Source organism: Echeneis naucrates, chromosome 15 (assembly GCF_900963305.1).
Source record: "Echeneis naucrates chromosome 15, fEcheNa1.1, whole genome shotgun sequence".
NCBI classification, from domain to species: Eukaryota; Metazoa; Chordata; class Actinopteri; order Carangiformes; family Echeneidae; genus Echeneis; species Echeneis naucrates.
Genome location: NC_042525.1, coordinates 20,997,928 through 21,013,985, shown reverse-complemented (window position 1 = coordinate 21,013,985; position 16,058 = coordinate 20,997,928). Strand labels below are relative to the sequence as shown.

Genomic DNA, 16,058 nt, shown 5'->3' with positions numbered 1-16,058 from the left:
TTGTGCCATTTAAGTCAGCTAAAAGTCTTTGAAACTAGACTGAAATACTTTGGGTTTTCTTTTGACAAAAATCTGACTAAAATACAATCTTTACAACTCGTTTGTCTTTTTTTCTTCTTTTTAATGTGTGTGCGTGATTTTACTTTCTCACTTACCTTGCAAGATTTATGTTAATACTTGATGAGGTAGCTACAAGTGTTGAATGCTTGTGGATCCATTACAGCCCTGTGGTGATCATAAAGTCACCTTTGTCACGTTTTGAGTTCTGTGGTCAGGTTTTGAGTTTGGTCTGGTTTGTGTTTCACCGTCAGGGTTTGATTTCTGTCATGTTTCGAATTCTGCCTAGTGTGTTCGTTTGTGTTGTCACTTCCTGTTTTATTTTGAAGTCCTGGTTCTGTCGTGTTCCCCGTTCATTTACTTCCTGGTTGTACCCTCCTGTGATTACCTTCCCTGCCATAATGTGGTTCCCCTGTGTCTTGTCTAGTCATTGTATTTAAGTCCTGTTTTCTGGTTAGTCCTGGTCAGATCCTTGTCTCTTGTCCCTGTTGAAGTTGTCTCTGTGTCTCTGGTTTGTTCTCGTTTGGTATACCTGCCTGCGTGCGTTTCTGTTGTCCCTTATCACATGTTGTCTCCGCCTCCATCTCAGTACTTTTGTAGTTGTTGGTCATCGTCAGTGTCTGTTATTTTGTAGTTTCGGTTTTGTTAATTAAAATTATTCATTCTCACACCTTCCTGGTTCTCATGGCTAATTAATAATAATTGAACTAATAATTGAACTGACTTCATGGCAGCTCACCGCTCCTTGGCCTGATGTGCGCGGAAGAGATACTAACGATGCAATTGAATAGTCTCCTCATTTGCCTAACAGATTCTTTCTTGTCTCTTTTCATTAGTTTGTGTTGCAGTCAGTGTGTAATGACAAGGAATGTCGTCTCGTCATCGCCTCGTTGCAGTCAAAAACCAGTGGTTGACGTAAATGTTACAATATTTCCTCTGACAAAATTGGCACCACTTGGACAAGAGCTGTGTGAACACTGAGCAATGTGACATAGACGTTTAAAAAAAGAACAAAATAAACAAACAAACGAAACTGTATTTCTGACAGTGAAGAATGGCAGATTTCAGCAGGAACACCTCACAGAACCAAAGCTATAGTGTTTTTTGTACATCATACAACACAATGCCAATAATAATGCAACCAAAACTGGTACTGATTGTTTGAAAGCTGAATCATATACGTGGTGACATGCAACTTTATAACTCAGATTATTAACACTTTGTGTGTATGTCTGTTGTGTCACAGGTATTTGGTCATCACCTGGCCGCTGTGGTACCATTTGAAATGAACTATCAAGATCTCTGGTGGTTGTGGTCTGTGTTGTTGTGTTATTTTTATTTTCCTTTTCCTCCCTATTATTTTCCCTGATTTTTATCACGCCATTGAAATCACCGTTGCTGTTTACTTCCTCCTTCCCCTCCCCCTCTTCATATTCTTGCTGGTTGGGACTTTTGAAGCCCTGTCCACGGCCAGACATGTTTCTGGGGAAGAGAAAAGTCGAACTATGGCAATTTTGGTTGTTGTGACACTGATTTATGGACTGCTGTTTCTGCCAACCATTATTCCGCTCTTTGTCGTAGTAAAAGTATATTTCATATATGATATTCACTTCCTTTATCTGTCTCTGGCCTTCATAAAATTGAGTCCTCTGGTAGATCTGTTTCTGTATATTTTCAGGAGGAAATGAATTGCAAAAAAGCTGCCTCTCTCCCAAGCCCAAGGAAATGGGTAAGGGTTGCGAAAGGAAGGGTAGCCAGAGTACAATCTGTAACCAAAGCAAGTCACAAAGCTGACTATAGTTGCATCCAAACTTTTGATTGGTACTGTACACTCTGGAGTCTACCTCTGGCAGCATGAATTGTGTAACAAAGCCACAAAGGAAGTGATGATATCACAAACCTCCTGAGTGTAATGTCTTGCCACATGGTCAAATCACACATCCTCACTGTGTGAATTGTGATATTAAGACTGCTAAAAGGAAATCCAGGTTGCGTTTCATGGACTTTTAAAGGTAAAGTTTGTGCTGGATTATTTCAGTCTATATAAAACCTAATCTATAGAAACTACATAACAAGGAAGCTGAGCTGCAGATTTATAGTATCTATAGTATTATAGATTTATAGTATTGCATTGTTTTTCTTCTCTTCCTCTTTCTTTCGTTCTTGAACATATATATATTAGATTTCTTCTAAAATGTTGAGTTATGAAAATATTTCAATGTCTTGCCTGACAGGGTTAAGACTTGCTGGAAATTTGTGTTGTGAACAGCACACAACAGTGTTATTGTTTAACAATGTGACAGTCATGAAAAGAAAAACCTGATCTTTCAAACAACAGGTTTAAACAGCGAAGAATGGCAGATTTCAACATGAACACCTCACAGAACCAAAGCTGCAATGACAGTTACATCATATACAACAATTCAACCATTGAAAATGTTTTGATGAAAGCTGAATCTGCCATGTACGCGGTGAATTGCATTGTCATTTGTATCAGCATTCCTTTGATCTTGGTGGCCATTCATGGAGTTTATTCAATGGTGAGTATTTTATGGCAGATCAAGATCCTCTTCAGACTGACTGTACAACACACACAAGACACACAGATGAATAGATCTGACTCTGACACTTGCGAGACAAATTTTGAATAAAAGTTTTGTCCCCAGATTCAGCAGCAAACATACACCTGAATAACAGTTCTCACGTGTTAGAAAATTGACTATGTCCCTTAGTTTTGTTGTTACAAAGACTAGAAAAAGTATCATGTTTACTATGTCTGAAGAAAACGGCGACACCATCTGCATTTATTTTTGTTTATTTTCTATTTTCCTGCAGGTCAGAAAGGATCACATTGCTCCGATCTTCATCATCAACCTTCTAATTTCTGACCTCATTCAAGTCAGCTTCATGATAGTTGAATTGGCAAGGCCTGAAGGCCAGTTAATTACATTTATCTTATTACATGTCTACTCTTTCAGTCTTGGGGTGAGCGTTGGCTTCATTGTGTGTATTGCCCTGGAAAGGTAGTTATCATTTTATTCACTCTGTATCTATTCTGTATCTGACCATGTTATTGCTATATCATTAAAATTATTCACAGACTATATCCGTGTCTGGTGTGTTACAGGTATTTGGTCATTACCCGGCCGCTGTGGTACCGTTTGAAACGAACAATCAAGATCCCTCTAGTGGCTTGTGTTGTGGTCTGGACTCTTCCTCTTTTCCTTTTCCTCCCCATTTTTTCCAAAGTTAATATTCAGGCCATTCGAATTACCATTGCTGTCCTTCTCCTCCTTCCCCTCCCCCTCTTCATATTCTTCCTGGTAGGGACTTTTAAAGCCCTGTCTGCTGCCAAAAGTGTTCCTCTGGAAGAAAAAAGACGAATTGTGGCAATTTTGATTGTGGTGACACTTATTTATGGACTGCTTTTCCTCCCCAGCATCCTTCGGTTTTTTGCATTGGAAGATTCCAATGTTAATATTCATTTCCTTTATCTGTCTTTGGCTTTTGTGAAGTTGAGTCCTCTTGCAGATCTATTTCTGTATGTTTTCATGAGGAAAGGATTTGTAGACAAGCTTTTGGCTTCTCTGTGTTGTTGCAAAATGGACAGCAGAGAGGAAACTGGTGATTAAATAGTTGAAAGTGTTTCCTCTGAAAGGTTTTGAAGATAAGAAGTGGCTTCATTCAAGCAGCCCAGATTGGATTATTTTAGGAACAGTTTGATCATGGTTTGAAAACCATCTAAGTGTAGTTCACTCCACATGGATCAATAAATGCATCAATAAATTGGAAAAAAATTGTGATTATTCTTATTTCTGAACTTCAACTTTGTGTAGACCATCATTACTCTTCGGTCACAAAGGAAACCTTTTACTATCTGAGCTAATCAACACTGTGATCACTTACAACAATTATAACCACTTTCTCTGTGATCAGACTGTGCTCTGCATGTTTCACTTTTTAGGTTTATTATGTAATATGCAAATGTGTTTCTCTCTATCCATTTATATGTACTTACAGCATAGGTTGGTTTCAATTTAGCTGGATTTTAAAAAGCTATGCCAATAATTCATGTGTTAAATGTGAATTCTTTGAGATTAATAAAGAAAACTTTTCAATTAATGGTTGTTCAGTTCTTTTTAAGACTAAGTGGTGCAATCCCTTGTTTAGTTGGTTGACCTGAGATGTAAGTGCGGAGTATCAGCAGGGTTTCCAAATGGGAACTGTGTGGCAGAGAGCTGGGCGTGGTGAAGTGTTTGCTGCACACATCATCTGATATCAGATAGGTATCTGACTGTGTGTGTGTGTGTATGTGTGTGCGTGTACGGTGGGGGCCAAGAGCTCCACTGGGGTGCTCAGGAGGTCCTTCATCTGTGTTTCAATGACTAGTCCCCAACACATCAAGAGGGCTCATCGGTGACATTTGACATCCCAGGTGTGCCTCCCTCTGCCCTTAGCCCCGCTGTGTCTTCTGTCTTGAAGGTTATTTCAGGCCTATAGTGTTATTTTGGGGCCCAGGAAATGTCTCTCCTCGCCACCCAGAGCTACCAACTATCCTTTTCAACTGCACCTGAGATGGCTTTGATGGCTTGGCCTCGGATTCCAATGTCCTTAAGCAGCCTAACCCTAACCCTAACCCTAACCTGGGCTCAAAGCCTCTGCAGCAAAAAAAATAGGAAGTAAAAAGTTAGATGAGAAACACATTTATTTGGTTCCCCTAGTCCCAACCACACCACAGTTTACTAATAAAACTGTTGCTGTACTTCATCATCTGACTTCAATAAGCCTACACCAGGAAACCATCTCATCCTCCAAAAGAAAACCTTCAACTGTCTTATTCTGTAACCTGATGGATTCGAGCCCCACTCCCCCACTTCCGGAGCGCTGGGCCCAGCCAGGTGAGCTATACCTCTCAAACATCCTCACCCTCGACATTACTCGTCTGTTCCACGTCCCCCTTTTTTTCTTATGTCCACACTCCTCAGTCTACCCAATCAATCTATTTCCCTCCAATACCTAAGCCCAACCTATTACTCAGACCCAATCACAACCTACATTTGACTTTTCCCTCCAAATCCATAGACCACTCCCACCCACACCCTCACCTCATTGGTTCTTGACACTTGGGGGAGGGATTCAAACCCCCCCCTTCCCCAATACTCAAAAACCCTTGCCAGACCACTACCTGGTTTCCCCTGAAGAAGCAGTAACCCTGCGAAACGTCGGGAATTTATCCTTTGAGAAAAAAACCTTCATTTTCCTGTTTTTTTTTATCACTCTCGGTCCCAATTTAGGACCTTAATTTTATTGGCTTTTATTGATTTCCTAAATTTAATAAAGTTTAGTTTTTAACTGTGGTGGAGGGCTCTGCCTCTCCCGGCCTCCTGGCCACCACAGAAGCTCTTCACCTCTCCTTGAGCTCTGTTTTTGCCAGCCAGCATCACCAGATCTGGACCAAGACTCTCTGAAGCACACCTAACTGACTACACAACCTTCAACAAGACTGAGACGACCTCCAGCGGCCATTTCAGGTAAGAGCTCTCCACCACCATGTCACAAACACAGGGTGCAGGTTCTTTCCCAAAGGATTCAACAGGTACTGGACATCGACACACACACCCTCACATTCTACCTCAGCCACCACCTCTTATGTCAGCCATTACACATCCACCTAATAGACCGCATACGTTTAGAACACCCACTACGACTCGCACACTGATGCACCCACCGGACCCACAGACCAGACTCTGCAGCAAACAATACTTCAAGCTTATTCAAGCTATACACCATAAGCAGATAATGGACAAAGCATTACATACAGGCACTTTTCCACCAGGTATGTACAGGCAGGTTAACCGCCTTACAGATTTCATCAAGCCATCCACTCCCACAGCAGAAACACGCAACAAAATATACAACAACACCACACTCTGGATGACCAACACAATTTCAATACTACACCATCATTACACCACCATTATAGACACCATTAGAACCACATCATATAACCCCACAGCATTTCATATAGCCACTGGTTGGGCCCAGAAAAGGTACGGACCCAAGTTAACACCTGAGATTCTACAGAAGACTCCACATATCATCAATCCTCCGGACAACAGCACCACTACAGGTACTCCACTCCAACCAACGGACATCACCACTCTACCCACCATTACTGAAGAAGACTTCCCCCGTCTACCTGCATCACAAGCCCCCCATAAACTCCCTCAGGACTTCACAGTCAAGACACCCTCCCAAGACACACCACCGGGCCCTACTGCTTCCACATCCACCCGACCGCAGCAGACCAACCAACAACATCAGCCATCCATAACCCTGCCACAATGTGTATCCTCCAAACTGGCTCACCTAACCCAGACTACACTCTCGGCCGGCTACCTCTATTCCAAAGCTCAACCGGCAACCAATCAGCAACTCCACCAGGACTCCACTAACACCAGAAGAGGACCCATCAAAATCCAGCAGACCTCCAATACAGTCCCCACCCTCTCACTCACTGACGAACAATGTGACCAGGACCAGAGACAACCTTCCAACCCCGACCTGCCCTCATCCATTACAACAGCCAGCTCCACTACTCCTACAGGACCACTGCCTAGGACCCCAACCAAGCCACCTAGTACGACTCAGACTTTGGCCCAGATACACCCCCCACCCTCTGTTGCACCCACCCGACCATCAGTACCACAACACACCCCCTCCTACACCGACTCAAATGTTTCCGTTCACACTGTGGACATCATTCTCACTTCTTCTCCTTCCTCCTCAATAGATGCTGCTGACATCCCCTTGAACCAGGCCGGACAGCAAATAACAACTAAAAAGGAGGCTCCAATGATGACAGGGTCAAATAAGGTTAACCATAACCGAAATGTAACCCTCTCTGAGCCCTCCTCTCCTCACAGACCAACCCAGGCTATGCTGTCCGGCCAGCCCCCCTCCTCCCCCAGCATCAAAGCAGCACCGGTCCCACATACCACTACTCTACCCTCACCTGTCTATGCCCCTGCACTTAATTACAATCAACCTCGCTCCCGCTCACTCTCTCCATCCCAGTTATCACTCTCTACCCCTCTTAACCCCACCTCTCCTGCCTCCTCACGCTCTATCCCTCTGGATTCTTCAGGTGCACATGATTCTTCAACTACTAGCCTTTCACCCTCACCCAAAGACAACCCAACAGACCCACCTACTACAAACAACCCCCCTTCCCCCCCCTTCTTACTACCCTCACCCCAGACTGACACACTAACTCCTTGTACCACCACCCATTCTCCTCCCCGAGCTATACTTACCAACCCCACAGCGATGACCTGTCTTCTTCCCAATACTACCCTCTTCAGACCAACCCACCACATTGCACGTCCCGCCCGGAAGATTCAAGACTGGTTTTTCAAACCCAAGAAACCAATCCTCATCCTTGGAGACTCTAATATCAACAGAATACCGGCCCATACTCACTCACAAATTCAACTGGACAGTTACCCGGGCGCTAACACTTATCATTTCCTGAAGGTCCTGGAAAAATGCAACCCGCAAGCCCAAGTCAAGACAGTCATCTTCTCTGTGGGCATCAACAACAAGGACCAGGACCCCAGGCGGACCACCACCAAACAACTTAGAGCCCTATTCCGCATGGCCAAGTCGACCTTCCCCAATGCGGATGTATACTTTCCTATAATGAATTTTTCACCTCACCTCACCCCCACTCAGAAAAATAACCTCAAGCTGGTTAACAACATTATGTCCATCCATGTTCCCATACTCACCAAAATTCCTCATGACTCATTCCATACTGAGAAGGACAATATCGGACCGCCACCACAGCCCAACATATTTTTGAAAATTGGCTCACCCAGCTAAATTTACTGTGATGCCTAAAGCCAACTCGGACACACACACACGCACCCCGGGGGACCTGGACTGGAACTCTTCTTCTAACCTCCTCAATCTATCCACCCTATTTACTCCCTCCACACCCCAGCGACATCTTCTGGAGAGGGGCCTTTCATTCATCCCACGACAAACTCATTTTTACCGGGAGGAACTACACAGGGACCTTCACCTTTTTCACAGACGGATCAAACTTATAGATTACTTCCATCCATCCACAGACTACCGCCATACCCCATTCATCCAACCGTCTCACTGGGAACCGGAATACCTCTTACTTCATCCACACACAAAAGAATTCATCCGTACCAACAGACGTGCCCTACAACGCTACAGACCCCCGACCGACATCCCGGACAACTTACCAGAGACTGAACGTAGGGCTCTGAGGGACCTCACCCGCAATCCCAATATCATCATTAAACAGGCAGACAAAGGCTCTAAAACAGTCATCATGGACAGACAGCACTACCTTCTCGAAGCTAATCGCCAACTCGACAACAGCACACACTATAAACGACTGGACACCTCCATCCAACCTCAAACCCAGATCAAACTTAGGACCATCATACAGACACTATACAACAACAAATACATCACAGCTAAACAAAGAGACTTTCTTTCTGGACCTAACAACCCACGACCACGCTACTTTTACTTACTTCCCAAAATCCACAAAGAACCCGACTCCTGGACTATTCCCTTTGTAGTTCCTCCCGGCAGACCCATTGTTTCGGACTGTAACAGTACCACTTACCATCTCTCACAATATATAGATCATTTCTTAGGCCCCCTCTCCACCCGATACCCCAGCTACATCAAGGACACATACCACTTCTTGGACATTATCAGACCCATGACTGTCCCCAACACAGCCTTTCTTTTTACAATAGACATTGACAGCCTCTACACAAATATCAACACAGAACTCGGACTACAAGTCTTATCCACCATCTTCAAGAAATATCCTGACCCCAAGAGACCGGACAAAGAACTTCTACAACTTATTGAACTCTGCCTCACCCATAATGACTTTCTCTTCAATAACCAATTTTACTTACAGATCCACGGGACGGCCATGGGCCAGAGATTTGCTCCATCCTATGCTAATCTCTACATGAGCGAATGGGAGCGAGAAGCCCTGTCAAAATGTCCCCTCCAACCCACCCTCTACCTCAGATATTTAGATGATATCTTTGGCATTTGGCCCCATCCACTCTCCGCGTTCACAGATTTCATACATATTCTCAATAACCACCATCCATCCATTTCAGTCAAGTACACAATAAACGCCTCACATATCAATTTCCTAGACACTACAGTTTTTTTCAGGCCTCTCAACACCACTCACAAATCCCTGCAGACTAAAGTATATTTCAAACCCACGGACACACACGCTCTCCTCCATAAAGCCAGCTACCAATATAAAAATAAAAATAAAAAAAACTATTTTCTCTACAACACCAATCCACCAGCACAGTCGGCCAGTGCAACAGAAGTTTTACCAAACCCACAACCCTAACCCAACCCCAACCTGGGCTCAAAGCCTCTGCAGCAAAAAAAATAGGAAGTAAAAAGTTAGATGAGAAACACATTTATTTGGTTATTTATTCATTCACAAAAACAGCAAGTACCTGAGGTGACTCTTTCCCAACAAGTTCATGTGTATCAAAGGTGTGTTTTAAAACTCTGACCAACACTGTTGTAATCAAAGTGTGGTGTGTGCCCCACAGTGTTGCCAGATGTAAGATGATTATTGTATTTGTACAATAATGTTGCCATCTGTATGATGCAAAATCAATGAGTCCAAAAATCCCATAATGTACGATCATTTGACCCCTTCATTGCATGGCTAAGTTGACACAACCCATTGACACAATCAGAGAAGGGATCCTACACATGCACACTACAATTTTTTAGCATCATCTCACATGCCTCTTTACAGCCAATCAACGTACAACTTAGCACATGTTGAGTGTGTCTGAAAATATTTATAAGGCAGGATTTGATACATGATACATTCTCACATTTACTGTTCAAATTCTGAGAAGAGTTGTGCAGTGAGGTAGCAGCCAGATGAGCCTCACCATGGATTGCGCAATGACTCGGCTAACTGTGCTGGCAGTGAGACCGTACTGCTGTCTCTCTGTACGTCGCTATTAAAATGTTCAAACACTTTTACTATATGAACTAAATTTCCATAGTTTAGCTGATGTACATCATGTATAGTGTTTGTTGTCAACAGCTGTATGTGTGTAACGTGTTTCTTGTGCTGAGAGATCATAAAACAACTGTGAAGAGGTACAAAGTGAGGCACACTCCTCCTGCCTCATGGTGGGGGGCACTCATGATCCCAGTGATTCTTTTTGTGACTCCTCTGTTGCAGAATAAGTGACAGCAAGCTATAAGTTAGCAAGTCAAGTGCAGCCATCTCTTTATTTTTTTCCCCTTGTCTGGCCTTACTTTCAAAATGGAGGATTACACATCAAAACTTGAACAGTTTTCTAAACTGGACAAAGCAGGAGGTAATAATTAAAAGAAGTAATAAACACTTAATTAAATTTTTTTTTTAATTACATGTGTTTTTTTTGTGTGCTACAGTCTGTATGTGTAAAGAAAGCTGATATGAGATTTTAAATATAACCCGTTAACTGCTGCCAATCAAATGTTGAATAAGTTACTCTGTAGGGTTCATATGTTTGGAAATGTGATTGTGATGAAGTCAGTGGCTCATCAGCCATGAACCTCACCACACGTCACTGGTACAGCCTCCTGCGACACTCAGGAAGAGGTGCTGTTCTGCAAAAGGTGATTCTTTTCCTCCCACCGTTGTTAGATTATTTAAAGATCCTCCATTCAAAATTAAACACATCAATAAAGGTTGGCAGTAAATAAAACATGTTACTTGATGTTAGTTCATTAAATTTGAAAATTATAAGCTTAGCATATTTCGTTAGCAGTAGGTTTTTTTGTTTTGTTTTGTTTTTTTTTTTTCAATTTTGTCAATTCAATTAAATATATTTCTGATGTCCCTTCATGGAGCACTGGGGACTGCTAGTGTCCCTTTTTCTTTCTTTTTTGAAAACCTCAAAAATATTTCCAGATAGATTGTACCACAGATACGTAACTAAATCCTGAGTTATTCAGAGATACGTGCTGTGCTATAGTTGGACGTAAGTGTTATGTCAACAGCACATGACAGCTTTTGTTTTATCACTGAACGATGTGACATAGTTATATAAAAAAAGCATTTCTGATTTTTCAACAACAGGTTTAAACAGTGAAGAATGGCAGATTTCAACATGAGCAACAACTCACAGAACCAAAGCTACAATGACAGTTACAACATACTGTATACAGCAATTCCAACAATAATTCAACCACTGAATTGATCATGTATGTGGCAACATGCATTGCCATTTGTGGTTGAGGTGCTGGGAGTTCATTTTAGATGGTGATATGGTTTTTGGTTACACATTTTTATTAGTGTGGTGTTTTGCTTTGAGTGTGCTGGATTTGTATTTCTTTTGATTATGTAGCATAATCCCAGTACCCTGGCAATGACTGGTTGGTTTCTCAGTCGAAGTATGACTGTCTGTCCTCTTGTCCTTTCCTGCCTGCATTCTTGAAGTTTTAGTAACTGTAAATAAATGGCATGTGTACGACCTACACTGACTGTTGTGGCCTCTTTATAGAAGCTCCTGTGTGCTCCCTAAACCTCTTTAAGGGTACAATAGTATCACTGTAGTAAATACATTGAATTACCGTAAATCAAGAAACAGTATATAACTTAAAATTTTATGGTCTTACTAAATACAAAATATGGAATTGTACTGTGAATGTTATAAAAAGTTTGCAAAATTCACGGTAAAATATCAGTGTCACAAGTGTGTAGTTCCCCTAAAATTGACGTACCATTCTGTGTTTACATTACACAACCATTAAATCATACCATCATTTCTACAATACACAAAGCACTTAATGCAATAGAAAACTATAGATGTTGTATTATTGTCAAAACACAGTGAATTAAGGTAAGATTAACTTTATTGTCCCACAAAGTGAGAAATCTGTCTTGGGCTCTCTTTACCCATGCTGCAGCCATTAAAAAGACATTTTCATTCAACAGGAAAACATAGCCCTACAACAACCATTAGTTTATCATGTAGAGTTTTATTGCAACATTGCTAACACATCCTTTTGAAATAATATATTTCATAGGCTTTCTTTTGTAGAGTGAAAAGACGATTTCTATTTTTATTTTATTTTTGTACATGTACATTTTTTGTTGTACATGTAAAACATGACTATAAAAACGTATCTTCCCATGTCAATAAAGCTGTATTGAATTGAGGATATATATATATATATATACATGCAGCCGGACTTTTTGAATTTCAGTTCACCAGCATTTCTCCATGCCCACAAGAGCAGTCTTTTCTTCAGGTAAGCACATTAACTGTCCGATTGAACACGGTTAACGTTAGCTAGCCGCAGAGACGCATTAGCTCTTATTTATTTACTTTCAAGCAGAGGAGTTCAGGTATGTCTTAAGAGTTGCTAGATGTGTGGCTATCCGCTTTTTGAAGAACAGAAGAGTCACTTAAGGGGAACGCGAAGTTTCTACGGCTAACATTGCTAAGTTAGTAATGCTAGAAAAATGTTTAGCTGTGATTTCTGTGGCAAGTGACTTTGAGGGGTTATGTGCTTCATTGCAAACTTCATCGAAATGAATCGCGTTTATTTTAGTGCACTGGAGCCGGTTGCAAGCAGACAATTAACAGATATGGAGCGTTTACGGCGCATTTTTACCAGAGAAATGATGTATCTACCATTACTGTCGGGACGGCTGTTAGCGATTTTAAATGCGCACAGGCATTGTGTGAGCGCCGGTGTCGCAATACAAAAGATCTGAGAGCTCAGTTGAGCGAGCATATTGTGGAAGGATGTGCTGTGAGATGTCCAGTCAGAGGATGCACAAATGTGTTCACAGCCAAATCCTCATTTACCGAAACACAGAAATACTGCAGATATCAGTATCTGTGACTTATACAGAGAGTCTGCTTCACAATCATCATCTGTTAAAACTGGATCAGATAACTAACAAGTGACTGACACAAGTACAGGGACAGGTACAGGTAAAGATGAGGGTGATATGGATATATCAGAGGATTTCAGTGATCTTTTTCTCAGAAATGTCTCTTTATTCTACTTGAAATTGCAGGGTTAGTTTCTACTACCCGAAAATACAGAACATTGTTGAGCATACACAAAACACACATGAGTTCGGTCAGACATAGATAGAGTAAACTTACGGCCCTGCTAAAAGATGACATCATTATTAGATGAGGATATCACCAGAGTTTGTGAGTCTGTCAGGGGATCTTACCTGTTCTCTGCATGTCATACAGGGGCAATGAGGACAGCACACTCAAGAACTCAGACGTTCAAAAAAAAGTAAAAAAAAACTATGTGGAGCCGAAGAAAACGTTTTTAGGAAGAGATGAGAACAGAACTGATAGGTTGGCCTACTATGTGCCTGTAAGAGAGATTTTGAAATGTCTGTTCGAGTCTGACCTGTGGCGGAAATCGGGAGCATTCAGTTGCGTCTCCTTCAGATGTTCTAAGTGACATTAGTGATGGTCAAATATTCAAATCCAATGTTTTTTTGCTCAGAATCCATCATGTCTCAAGCTAGGACTGTACCAAGATGCCTCACCCTGTCACTGTCTTGAACCATTGCACCTTTAGAAAGACACATTATTAAACACATCTGTGTCTCTTCTCCTACTCTCTTATCTACATAGAAGAGAAGCTGGACTCGACCCGAGAGGTGGAGTTCTTGATTACAGCAAAGAGGAGGATTCCATATATTTTAGCCGCGCTTCCACAGATGGGTGGGCCACAGAACGGGCATGTAAAGCTGATGGGCTACATCATGGGATACCTCTGCATAATCAGTGGGCACAGGTGGATGGAGGGAAAGCGCTTCCAGATACTAGTGAGTACAGTACCATGTTCTTCCATAGAATTGAATGGCTTCTTGCCATGTGGGTGATTTAACAAAAAAAGTTCCTTTTCCTTTCATTCATTCACTCCTCAGGCGGACAAGCACAAGACGGTCAAAAGCTTTGGGCAATTGCTGCAGCACCACACTACCCTTGGCGTACCCATCATGAAGCCCATCAACTTCCTGCACATGGCCTGGTCAGACGCCAGCTTGAAGAGCCCGGTCAGCTTCAATGCAATCCGTAGCAGCGTGGCCACCCAGGTATGCAAAACTGACGCTGAGATTCAAATCGATTCACAAAGTCATACTTTTTCCTGTGTACTTTGCTCATCCTTTCTCTTTGTTTTCTCTGGTTCTCAGGCCGCCAAGCACCTGACGGAGAGTGAGCAGCGCAAAGTTGCAAGATCCATGACCCGAGCACAGCAGAAAAGTTTTGTGTCGCTCTACCCGAGAGGGATGACGCCTACGAGACCCAGCAGCCCCGCTTGAAGGCCCCCCACCTCGAGAACAAGAAAAGCAAGGCCCCTCCAAAGGCACTCAGGAACAAATTGTTTGAGATCCCCCTCCGACACCCCCTCCGAGGAAGACGACAAGCCGGTGTACACTGTCATCAGAGGAGCTCATGGTGATGAAGGAGAAAAGGGCTTGTTCCAGGAAGAAAATGCGCCTCAGTCCTATCCATGACTTCCCTGTAAAAGAACCTGCAGTGCACATTTACACTCCGTCCAAGATTACAGTGGACATTGAGAGAATCAAATCGTCCATCGCGCAGTATTATTACAACAAGTGGAGGGTCACAGACGTCCTGAAGAAAGGTGGGACTCGGTCCCCAACCCCCGTTAGCAATGACTACATCTGGCCATGCTGACCATCAGATGTTCACAAGCGACTCACAGGTGGAGCAGCACCACAAAGAGGTCCCGGACATGCTGTACCCTCCAGATATGCTTTTTGCCCCAGACACGCCAGACATGCTGGACACGAGAGTGAGGACGAGCAGCTGACAGGTACCTCCAACTATGTCACTGCATTTGAGGGTTAGGGTTAGGTTTTGGAAAGGAAAAGGGGCCATCCCCTGTGTGGATGGTCCCTTGGTGCACACACACTTCCCAGCGACCCCCTGGTCCCCTATACAGATGTAATATTTTTGTGTTTTTTTTTATTATATTTATTTTAAATTAAATTAACTTAAATTAACTTAACTTATAATAAAAAACGATAAAAAATAAATAATTAAAAATAATTAAAAAAGAAATAATTCCCCTTTTCTTCTGGAGAAAAGTCTTTAATGGAAAGAGATTTAAGAAGGGGAGCTGGACATTATGAAAAGCCAGGCCAAGCCTAGGGCGGGCGTGCAGCAGCCGTGGCCGTGAGCACCAAATGGGGAGAGTGCCAGAGCCACGGAGGCCCATATCTCAGCCGTGTAAGCCCGCTGGGACGCGCAGCTGGTACCATCGGAGAGCCCTCAGAGCCTTCTACCACATATCCGAAACCTGCGGCCCTGGGGCCATCCCTCCACCAGCTTCCTGATCCTAGCTTGACGTATCCCCGGCCCCAAACGACTAACTTTTTGCCAGTCAAATGTATGGGAGTGGGAACAATTCCCCAACCTCAGCTAAACGGTGTAAAAAAAAAACAAAAAAATCCCCTCCCGGCCAAGAGCTCCTGAAGTCGTTTTTGTTCTTTGGCAGCAGGGTGGGGTATGGGCAACTTAACTCATCAAAGCGCCCTATCATCTCCATGGAAGCAGCCAGTGGTGAAAAAAGGACATCTTTGGAAAGCTCTCAGAGGGCTCTACCATATATGTGAATGCCACATAGGTGGTGCTTTTCTGAAGCAAAGTCTTTAACGGAAAGAGATATAGGAAGGGGACCTGTACATTATGAAAAGCCAGGTCAAGCCGAGTGCGGGCACGCAGGAGCCGCCAAATGGGGAAATCGCCAGAGCCGCAGAGGCCCATATCTCAGCCGTGCAAGCCCACAGAGATGCACAGCTGGCACCATCGGAACACCCTCAGAGCCCTCTACCACATATCCAGAGCCGCGGCCCTGGGGCCATCCCTTCACCAGCTCCCTAA

The 16,058-nt window shown here is 43.0% G+C and overlaps 1 long non-coding RNA gene across 1 annotated transcript; it reads left to right on the top strand.

The window, feature by feature from the left end:
- The first annotated feature begins 1,984 nt into the window (after window positions 1-1,984).
- On the top strand, window positions 1,985-3,071 carry LOC115055690 (uncharacterized). The gene is made up of 3 exons (XR_003841711.1): window positions 1,985-2,069; window positions 2,396-2,597; window positions 2,893-3,071. It is a non-coding gene; the product is annotated as an uncharacterized LOC115055690 (long non-coding RNA).
- Window positions 3,072-16,058: the final 12,987 nt, after the last annotated feature.